Below are 10,921 nucleotides of genomic sequence, written 5' to 3' on the forward strand. Positions count from 1 at the left end.
GTGTGTGTGTGTGTGTGTGTGTGTTTTATTTAGACTCATTTTATTTCAGTTAGTTGCCAAAGCAACATTTCTAACCTTTGTTTAGTTTAACTTAATGAACTAAAATAACAACAACAATAAAAAAGAAAGGGAAACAAATTAAAAAATAACTAATAAAAATCAAATGAATACAGCTCCCAACTAGAAAGTGGACAATATAAAATAAAAAATCTATTAAAATATTAATTAATAATCTTAGCAATAATCGATGTTTCGCGCCTAATTTAATTCATTTTTAGCTCTACCAAGAGCAATGGCAAAATATACTAATAGTTTTAATATTAAAATGATAATCTTTCATTTCTGCAACATGATTTCATCTGTAAAGAAATTGGCTAATATTTTAATTCACTCTTTAAGGTTTGATTTTACGTGGTCAATTCACATGAAACATATTAGCATGATATATTATGTGTGCATACAAGCAAACCACTGTAGCCTGTTAAACTGTCAATTAAAGACAAATTGTTTATTTGTCCATTCCAGAGCATGTTGGTACAGGCTATGCACTGAACATTTCAGAAGAAATTAAAAAATATGCCATCAGTTTATATTATTCCAAAATATTAATAACTTTTTTTTGTGATGAAAATTACAGTCATCAGCTATTTTAGAAATTACAATGGAACATTTACATGGCATTTGCCATAAAGAAAACTCTTAAAATGCTGTGTGCAGGTATATAGTCCTAACACGCAACTCTCCATCACCACCTGCTGGTCATCACAGTTATTGCAGAAGTGTTTTTACACTTCTGTAAATACAATCTCACTCAAACAAATTGTGGGGTTGGAGAGATTATTCACTCAAAACTCTTTATTGCACTAACAAATGCCATTCAAAATGTCCTACACTTTATTATTACTATTTTTTTTTATAAATCCCCTGCATATCACTGTTCATATTCATAATAATTTATAACCAGCAAAGGAATTGTGCTTGGAAACCATTAGTAATAATAATGATCACGAGTGCAGCCAGCTGCAAAACCTTAACACTTCCAAAAATATGATACCCTGTTTTGTAATAAATAAGTCCTAAAGCATGGTTTTTAAATTAGTATCTAATTAATTTAGCTCTAGGAAAAAAAAAACAAAAAAAAAACATGAGGTCCAAATTTCCAAAGTCCAGACTATCAGTGGTAGTAAAATATGGCACATAATTTAAATCCACTGGGGTTTTAGAATAGCAACCCTGCTTGTAAACATTCTACAGTTTTGTGTAGTCCAGGCAACCTTGTTCAAATGTACCACATGTATAATCTTCCATGGCCTCTCCAGTACTGGAGTAAAACCACAATATCCAACGCTAAGAAGTAGCAGTAAACAAAACACATTTACTGTATAATCTGATCTCAACAACATCACAGAGGCTTCTAAAAACAGAATCTCTTTACCCAGATCAGACATAACTTAAAATAGATTGTCAAATGCTAACTAGGAATTTGAAAGGAAACAAAGAAATATTAATAATGCACATTATAGACATTCTACATTCCATTATGGATGCTATAATATATATTAAATATCTAAGGCCTCTTCATAAAACATTGTCTTCATGATTATAGAGTAAGCTTGTCACGTTTCACTTCATTTGCTCAGAGTGCAATACCTATAGAATGCTACAAAAAAAAAAGTCTGATTCATCTGGAGGATGGTGGTGTGGCTTTAGTGAGCATCTACAGCAGTGTTAGTCTGTGGAGCACACGTCCAGGATCGAGGCTTCAACAAGTCTAGGAAAGAAGGCTGAGGAAACAAAAAGAAACCATGAATATATGAATAAATTCAGAATCTAGATGAACCCTACCAAGAACAAGCACTTTGTTTACCTCTTGAATAGGGCACTCCTGACAGTACAGGCAGATGAGAACGCCCTGACCCAAGAACAGCGCAGTCCACATGATCACGTTCCAGATCGGCCCTTTTCTCCGGTCGTTAAGAACGAAGTTAAACACCACTAAGAGAAACATGAGTGCATTAGAGACTTTCGTATTCAGGCTCTGTTGTATCATATAAAACAGACTCATCTTAACCAAAGTCTAGGTGGTTGCGGCATCCCAGCCTGCCCAAGTTGGTTAAGTTGGTATGTTTGAATGGTTTTTGGTAGACCAGCTGCTGACCAGCTAAACACCAGACTGGTCAACTGTAAAACCAGCTTTAGCCAGCTAAGACTATACGGGGTTTATTTTTTTTAGCAGGGACAGATAGTTGTAATAAATGAGATTCTTACTTCCAACGCACATGAAGAGGCAGAACATGACAGGATAGAAAAAGCCAAAGCAGATGGCCAGAACGTACTCGTGCACCACAGCAGACACAGTAAAAACAACCAACATGGCCGCTGCACGCTTCTGTGTCATCTGTAGATATGGATGATCACACTTGGTTTAGCTTGATGCACATTTGGACACAGTTTCACACAAATTCCAGTTTCCAGGCAAACAAACCAAACACAGACTGTTTATTGAAATACAGCATAACTCAGAGCCATCGTCAAGATCCAATCTGAAATACTGTTTACACCAATGAATTTTACTGATTCCTGGATGATTTTTGTAAAGAGTGCACTCAAAGTGATTGAATTAATCAGTCAATAAATAAAGAATAACTATAATCATTCTTCTTATATTCTGTGCTAATTTTCGACTGATGACTTACCCACAGGAAGTCCCTGTAGACATAGTAATAAAGCCAGTCATGTACTACAACATTCCATGTGCGGTAATAGTTGGCAAATAAAGTGGAGTTCCACCAGTCCTAGAGAAAAAGCACATTATTCAATGAACATTTGTATAATGGACATGTAATTTAGCATATATCTTTTTTTTTTTTTTTTCAATAAAACAAATCTGATCTGATCTAATCGAAGGGTCTGTATTTGTAAAATTATATACAGGGCACATTTTTTGCCGTATGTTACCTTATAAAACATTCTGTCTCCAAAGCGTAGCATTTCAGCAAATGCATTAAGCGAGCAATGCAGAAAGGAAAAAAATGCCAAGAAAAGCACCAGCACTCCTATGGATAGAAGACAACACCATTACACAAACTGCATTTATTTGTGCACTTTTTTTATTAAATCTTTGTCTTCTTCCGTGTTTAGACATCTTATCATTATTAAGGTATCTAAAGATGAGCTAAATTAAAAAGTAGCTGTCCTGTCGACATTCTACCTGGCAGTATAGAGTTGAAGACACACAACACCATGCCCCTCAGGTCAAAGAGCTGCACACTGATACTGCGGAACTGAGGGATACACAGCCGCACAAATATGTAATATGCATAAAATAAACAGCCGAGCACCTGGAATTTAAATGAACACATTAAAGAAGAAAACAGAGCATCCAATAATCAACCATAAATAAAATGGTTACGGAGTACCTGTTCTAGAATAAGTATGAAGCATGATGCAGGGGGAAGGCCATTCTTCAGCACCACATATGTGCTGTCCATAAGGCCCGATGGTTTGACGAGGGGTAAACACTGGCCCAGACACTGAGCAACACATACGGAACCACAAGAGTGGACAGGAACATCCACATCCACGTGACAACCACTAGGGGGAACTGGCCAAAGGCGTACACCAACAGATCAAACTCCAGCACCAATCTACAGAGAGCAAAGGAATAAAGGTTTTTGCAGCTTACATAATTTTGTAAATGTCTCTTTGTTGTCTTATTTTACTCCAAGTCACACTGAAGGTACACGATAAACTAATGAGAAAACACTTATGAGTTAAGAGCATATTACTTTCTCAATTCTCAACACATTATATTTCAGTCTGGTAAAATCACTGATTTGTTTATTCTTTTTGTTCACATAATCACAAATTTCATAACTTTATCCTTACACCAGCTAGAATACACTAACTAAACCGGTTACATGCAAAGATGTTTTTCGTTTAGTTTTCTTTCTTTGTGGAGAAAATCCTATTTAAATAACATAAAGAGTTATTCTATTCAAAATTCAGACATATCAGAAATGTATTTTTAATACGATACAGAAGTAGTTTGCATGGAATAGTTTCAGGGCTCCTTTTCATTCATTTAGGCGACCTTGCAAACATTGTGCATGCGGAGATAAAATATATCTCCTCATATTTTGGCGAAAACAAAACTATTATGCATTTATGAAACCACAAGGTTGACAAGGTCAAAACTTCAACATTTAAAACAAGGTTGCAGTTTCAAAAACTGAAGCAAAACAGATTCCAAAAGTGTTTATGAACACTGAATGTTCTAACCTGCCCTCATCGATGAAATCCACGACAAACGTGCTGAAGATGAAGAGGATGAGGACGGCGATGAACATGTGATAGATGGTGCGAATGTGGCTCACCTCAAACAGATCACTGCATAAAAATCATGTAATAAGCACTTTTATTTTACAAATATTCATAAGCAGTACAACCATATGTTTCTTGTCTTCCTAATTAAACACTAAGGTTTATTAAGGTCAGCTAATCTGACCACAGACAGAAACAAAACAAATATATTTACACATACCAGCAAAAATTATCCATGACTTACAGTACTCTAACAGTGATCGACGGATCACGAACTGCTTGCTTTGGCCTTGGGAATGCTGTGTATGCCTACAGGAGCAGAGACGAAGATAAAAAGGTTTAGACAACAGAATAAAAAAAGAAAAGGCAAAAAGAATGTGAGATTAAAGCAGTATGCTGATAGATTGACATGCTAGTCATATGATAAGATCAGACAATGAAAAAAAAATCACAAATGAAGTGAAGCAGATCTGAATGACCGTAAAAAAGAAGAGAATGAAGTGTAATAGACAGCTGTGGCACTCATTTGTAATCCGGTTTGGGCATGCTTTCAGTACCTGAGTTTGCTTTTCTCCTTTTCTGAGAGAGGAAAGACTGTGCTCACATGGGACGAACCCAGACTGGCAGACTCCTCTATCAGACTGTCCATGAATTCATTGACTTGAGTGTCAGGTCTGCCTTCAAATGCTGAAAACAAATAGCAAACAGTGAATACACAGAACAGCTAGCCTCTTCTAAGGAGGGTCTTACAAACAAGAACAGAAGGTCTTATGAAGCTCTACAAATCATATCCACAAAATAAGAGTAATTGCGCCAGAGAATCAGGTCTAATGTCATGTGATAACTCAAGCGGTCATGTCTTTTTAAATGCAGCTGCTCTTAATGGTGACAAATGAGTCTTCTATCTCAAAGAAACTTTATGAATACTAAATTCAGTCACAGAATGAACTGAAACTGAACTGACGCATTACATCGGAGGTCTGTAATTCAAATCAATTCTAAAGTTCCAATCGTTTGATAAAATGTCTTTTTTAGGGAAATAAACTCTATATAGAAGATATGTGTTACAAACAAGGACTATATATTTTCTCAAACCTCACTGCCCCTGTCTGACAACCACATCCTTCCCTATTCTGTCTGCACTTCCTGTAACCTTTACAAGCACTTACATCAAGCAGCGCAAAACAATCTAAATCACAAACAATGTTTGACCCTTAAAACCAAAGTCAGAATAGTCATATCCAAAAAATACCTTTCAGTCTGAATCTATTAAAAAATATATTTTTAGTCCGAATTTATTAAATTATTCAGTAATAATTACACAGTTCACATGATTATTTGAATACACTTGATAAATAAATAATTAATATAAAAAAAAATGTTTTTTTTAAATCGATTGTCATGTGACCAGCAAATCATAATATATATATATATATATATATATATATATATATATATATATATATATATATATATATATATATATATATATATATATATATATATATATATATATATATATATATTCTCACAAAGAATCTGTAGACACAATGTGTCAAGATCAGATGAAATATATATAATATAGGAGTGCTGGGCAATATTTAATCGTAATTAATTGCATCCAAAAAAAGTTTTTGTTTATATAACATATATGTGTGTGTGTTGTGTATATTTACACTATTTAAGAAATATTTACATGTATATATTTATATGCATATAATTTATATTATATATAAATTAGGGCTGGGCAAGTTAACGCATTATTATTGCGTTGACGCATTAATTGATTAACGCCAACAATTATATCTTGCGTTAAGGCAGATTTTTATTATTGTGAAAGACACATTGTTCACTGGCACTGAAAACACATACAGACAAATCATGGGTCACAGGAGCGGATGCTCCCGATCAAATTATTCCACAAACCACTGTAAATGGTTATTTTTAACAGAAAATAATGCAACAAGCTTGTAATCTTGACTTTATAAATTGGAAATATGAAGTTTCCGATATCACGTGAAGACAGCAAAGAGGCGCTCTAGCTCAGCACAGTGGAGTGAATCGTTTTGTTAACTTTGTGGTTTATTATTTTGAGCCGTATGGGATGTTGTAACATACATCCCTCTCACATCATACTGATTTACCGATCTATTGCTTTGGCCACTCAGAAATATTCACGCAATCACGCAACACGTATCAGAAGATCTGCACTCTGGCGTGGTTAGCACTCACACACACTGATCTATATATAACTGAACCGCGGTGTGGGTCAAAAGTGCTTCGGCACAGTAAAGAACCCCTAGTGAGAGCACACACTAATTATTCTCCAGCATCTCGCACACACAAGTCTCTATGAGGCTACAATAAACATTTGAACTGCTACTATGCTAAAGGAACACTGCTGTAAAAAGCACCTTATTTGTTTAAAGTGTTTGCAAACCAAATATTATTACACTTTTGTTCATATAGCAGTAGTAATATAAATATATAAACAACATATTGTGTGTGACTGTGTATTTTTATATATAGTAAATATACACAGTACAAAAATATATTATGTACACAAAAACATAATATATTTTGTATGCGATTAATAGTTGCCCTGCACTAATATGTATCACAAAAATAAGCATTGCATTTACACCATTGAAAGGATTTAGTCAAACCAAAGGTCATGCTTGAACGTTTAGGATATGTTAATCTGTGACATAATATGTGATAATACAGATACACCATTACACTACAGTGATAAACAAGATTTGCACACATACAATATTTAACACGGTTGCATTCATTGTTTTGAAATTTGTTTTCCTTTAATGCAAGAAAAAAGTACTGAAAGTTTCTGAGCCATCCTACCTCAGCTGATAATGTGCTTCATTTCCACTGTTCCTGAAATGAAACATCAGTACAATTCTCTCATGATTGCTCACATCAACTATACACAGATGGAGCAGGTCATTCTGGACACGTATCCTGGTTACCATGCCACTCATTTCTAACTAATCTAACATAATGCAAACAGAATACCTCGATCTGATAGAGTGCAAACAGAAGAGACGGTGATTCATACAACACTACTGTACATTTACAGAAATAAGAACATTCACATCACAAAAATTGCTCTAAAACGCACTGAAAAAAGACAAAAAAAAGTCACCACAAGTTTACAATAAAATAAAATAAAAAAAATAATTATTTCATTAGCCTGTAGGCCACAGGTTTTAAGCAAATTACGATACAATATTTACTATTCAGTATAAATACAAATATTTCATCGCTATATTTTTGAAGACTAAAAAAGAGTCACTTTCATTTAGGAAAGAGAGACTTGACAATAGGATAGATAGATACATACAGTATGTCAAAGCCAACTAGACTTATTACAATTCATTAAAAGTAAAAAATGCAGTTAAAGTTTTAAAATGCTGTAAATAAAGTCAGAAATGAACAAAATGTCTTCATTTCAATCTATTTGAGATTATATTAAGAGGCAATGATTTAATAGTAAGCGTAGAATTTGATGACATTTGACAAAAAGCACTACATTATATCCCACTGAAAACCCTTAAATTATATATGATATTTAAAAAACCACTAACACAAACTCAAATGCTACACTGTGAAGCATTAACCTGAATCTATCTGACAGTGAGGCTGCACAATAAAACACTACCCTAATATTTCAGTGTCATCATGTCAGAGTTAATGGGAATGACTGCATCATTGATAACAGTACTGGGCAGGACATAGCAATTTCTCAATCAGGTCACACAGCAAATCACATGGCTGTCTGTTCATCCCAGAATTAACCTTAATGGTTTCACTAACGTAACATGAATGTGTCACGGGCCACGGCCATTGTTTCCTCATTCTTCTTTAATGCATATGTGATTATACAGCTCAGTTTAAACCTCAATACAAGCAAGGCTATTATTGCAAATTAAAAACCTTTTACTTTAAGGAAAATTAACATTTATTTTATAATATACCTATTTTCTACCACATAAAAATCTGTTATTATATTATTTGTTTACTGCAAACTCTTAAACAGACTGGGCAATCAGAAGCAAAAAAAAAAAAGAAAAAAAGAATACTCTGCACTTGAAGGATCAGGTCTTTTTTTTGTTTAGTGATCCAGTCTCACCATTACTGGGGCAGGGCACCTCTCCTGTTCCGTCCTGGTCTGATGAAGGAACCACCTTATGAGACCCCCTGCGACTGCGTGGGGCGCCAGCACCCTCATTCACCATCCTGCTGCTGGAAACCCAACACCAAGAACAAACCTGATTTAAATTACATAATTCTAAGAATGCTAATCTTGATTGCACCAATTAGGTAATTTTAAACTTACTAAGTAAGATTTTAATTGAATTTTAAAAGTAGTCACTCTGGCCAGTCATTGAAAGTGACAAAGAAAAAAAAAGATTTTTATAAGTTAGTGACCATGAAATAAGCAAGATCCTTATTATCCTTGTGAAATTGTAACTGGTATCAGAATAACTTCCTTAAAGTACTATAGTCAGAACAAGTGGGCAAATGAAATCTGAACCACAGATTCCATAAAAATCAATAAACAAAAATGTGCAAAGGAATACAGAAGGCTACTTGTCACTATTAGGACAGTTAGTAGCAATGGGAAAAGTAATGAAACTAACAAACTTAACGAATACTAGTCAATATTTAAAGGGATAGTTCACCCAAAAATGAAAATTATGTCAATAATGACTCACCCATACGTCGTTCCAAACCTGTAAGACCTGTTCATCTTCGGGACACAGTTTAAGATATTTTTGATTTAGTCCGAGAGCTTTCTGTCCCTCCATTGAAAACATGTGTACGGTATACTGTCCATGTCCAGAAGGGTAATAAAAACATCATCAAAGTAGTCCATGTGACATCAGAGGGTCAGTTAGAATTTTTTGAAGCATCGAAAATACATTTTAACACTCGCTCAGAGTTCAAACAAAACCAATATCCCAGAGTAATTCATGTACTCAAACAGTACACTGACCGAACTGCTGTGAAGAGAGAACTGAAGATGAACACCGAGCCAAGCCAGATAACGAACAAATGATTGACTCGTTCTCAAGTCAAGAACCAGTTCTGTCGGCCGCATCCGATTCGAGAACCGAGGAGCTGATGATACTGTGCATGTGTGATTCAGTGTGAAGCAGACTGACATACAGCGTGTCTGAACTGAACTGGTTCTTTTGGTGATTGATTCTAAACTGATTCTGTGCTAATGTTATAAGCGTGGGTAAACCGAAGGCTTGAATCAAGGACAATCATCGCCAGTGACGTCATTACGTTGAGCGCAAAAGAACCGGTGAACCGTTTTCTTCAACCGGTTTATTGAATCGAACTGTCCGGAAGAACCGGTTTGCAGAAAAGAACCAAACTTGCCATCACTACTGGTGATCCAAAAACCGATGCAACCAGTTCTTGACTCGAGAACGAGTTAATCTTTTGTTCGTTATCTGGCCCGGCTCGGTGTTCATCTTCAGTTCTCTCTTCACAGCAGTTCAGTCAGTGTACTGTTTGAGCATGCATTACTCCGGGATATTGGTTTATTTTAACTCAAGAGGGAGTGTAAGCCACATTAAAAAAAGTTAACAGCTTAAGTTATTGGTGGATTAATGCTGACTGGAGACGCGAACTGTTTCAAACAATTCAGTTCGATTCGGTGAATTGGTCCAAGAAGAACCAGTTAAACCGAATTATTCATTCGTGAACCGGATATCACTACACCTGAACTCGCTCACAAAAGACCCAGAAGAGAAGACAATGCTGAATAAAGTCGTAGTTTTTGTTATTTTTGGACCAAAATGTATTTTCGATGCTTCAACAAATTCTAACTGACCCTCTGATGTCACATGGACTACTTTGAAGATGTTTTATTACCTTCCTAAACAGGGACAGTATATTGTACACACATTTTCAATGGAAGGACAGAAAGCTATCGGACTAAATCTAAAATATCTTAAACTGTGTTCCGAAGATGAACGGATTTGTTACGGATTTGGAACGACATGAGGGTGAGTCATTAATGACATAATTTTCATTTTTGGGTGAACTATCCCTTTAATGACTTAGCTATTGGCTTATTATTGTATAATAACTGTATGAGTAAATGTACTACCAGGAAAAAAGACCCTAGTTAATTAATAGAATAAACGTTAAAATGGCTTACCACACAAATGCAAATAACTCAACCTTTAACGCTAAAACGGAGTTCTACAATAACGTTACACTAAATTAGCTCTGTTGATCCTGGGCTGTCATTTTTTAGGGGGTTTAACTATTCGTCTGTATTTATATAGACACTACATGTACGAACGAAACTTTATACGCTTTATTAATATAACGTAACGTTACCAGGAAATGTTTCCGAACAAAATATTGTCTGTTTCAGAGGCTTCGTTTAAGAAAGACAAAAAACATCGTTTATATCACTTACTTGTGCTTCTTCCTCAGTACACACGTGTGTAGTAATCTCCTCAATTCCGCATTCTGTAGACAAACTCAGTGAATGTTGACGCTGGCAACGCCGTTTGATTGAAAGAAATCAGCTCAGCATCATGCCTGAATCAACTGA

General features: G+C 35.1%; 1 pseudogene; it reads right to left on the bottom strand.

Moving 5' to 3' along the window:
• Window positions 1–840: 840 nt before the first annotated feature.
• LOC113091167 (sterol O-acyltransferase 1-like) lies at window positions 841–10,869 on the bottom strand (annotated as a pseudogene).
• Window positions 10,870–10,921: the final 52 nt, after the last annotated feature.

The sequence above is a fragment of the Carassius auratus genome, unplaced genomic scaffold (genome assembly GCF_003368295.1).
Source record: "Carassius auratus strain Wakin unplaced genomic scaffold, ASM336829v1 scaf_tig00214103, whole genome shotgun sequence".
Taxonomy (NCBI): domain Eukaryota; kingdom Metazoa; phylum Chordata; class Actinopteri; order Cypriniformes; family Cyprinidae; genus Carassius; species Carassius auratus.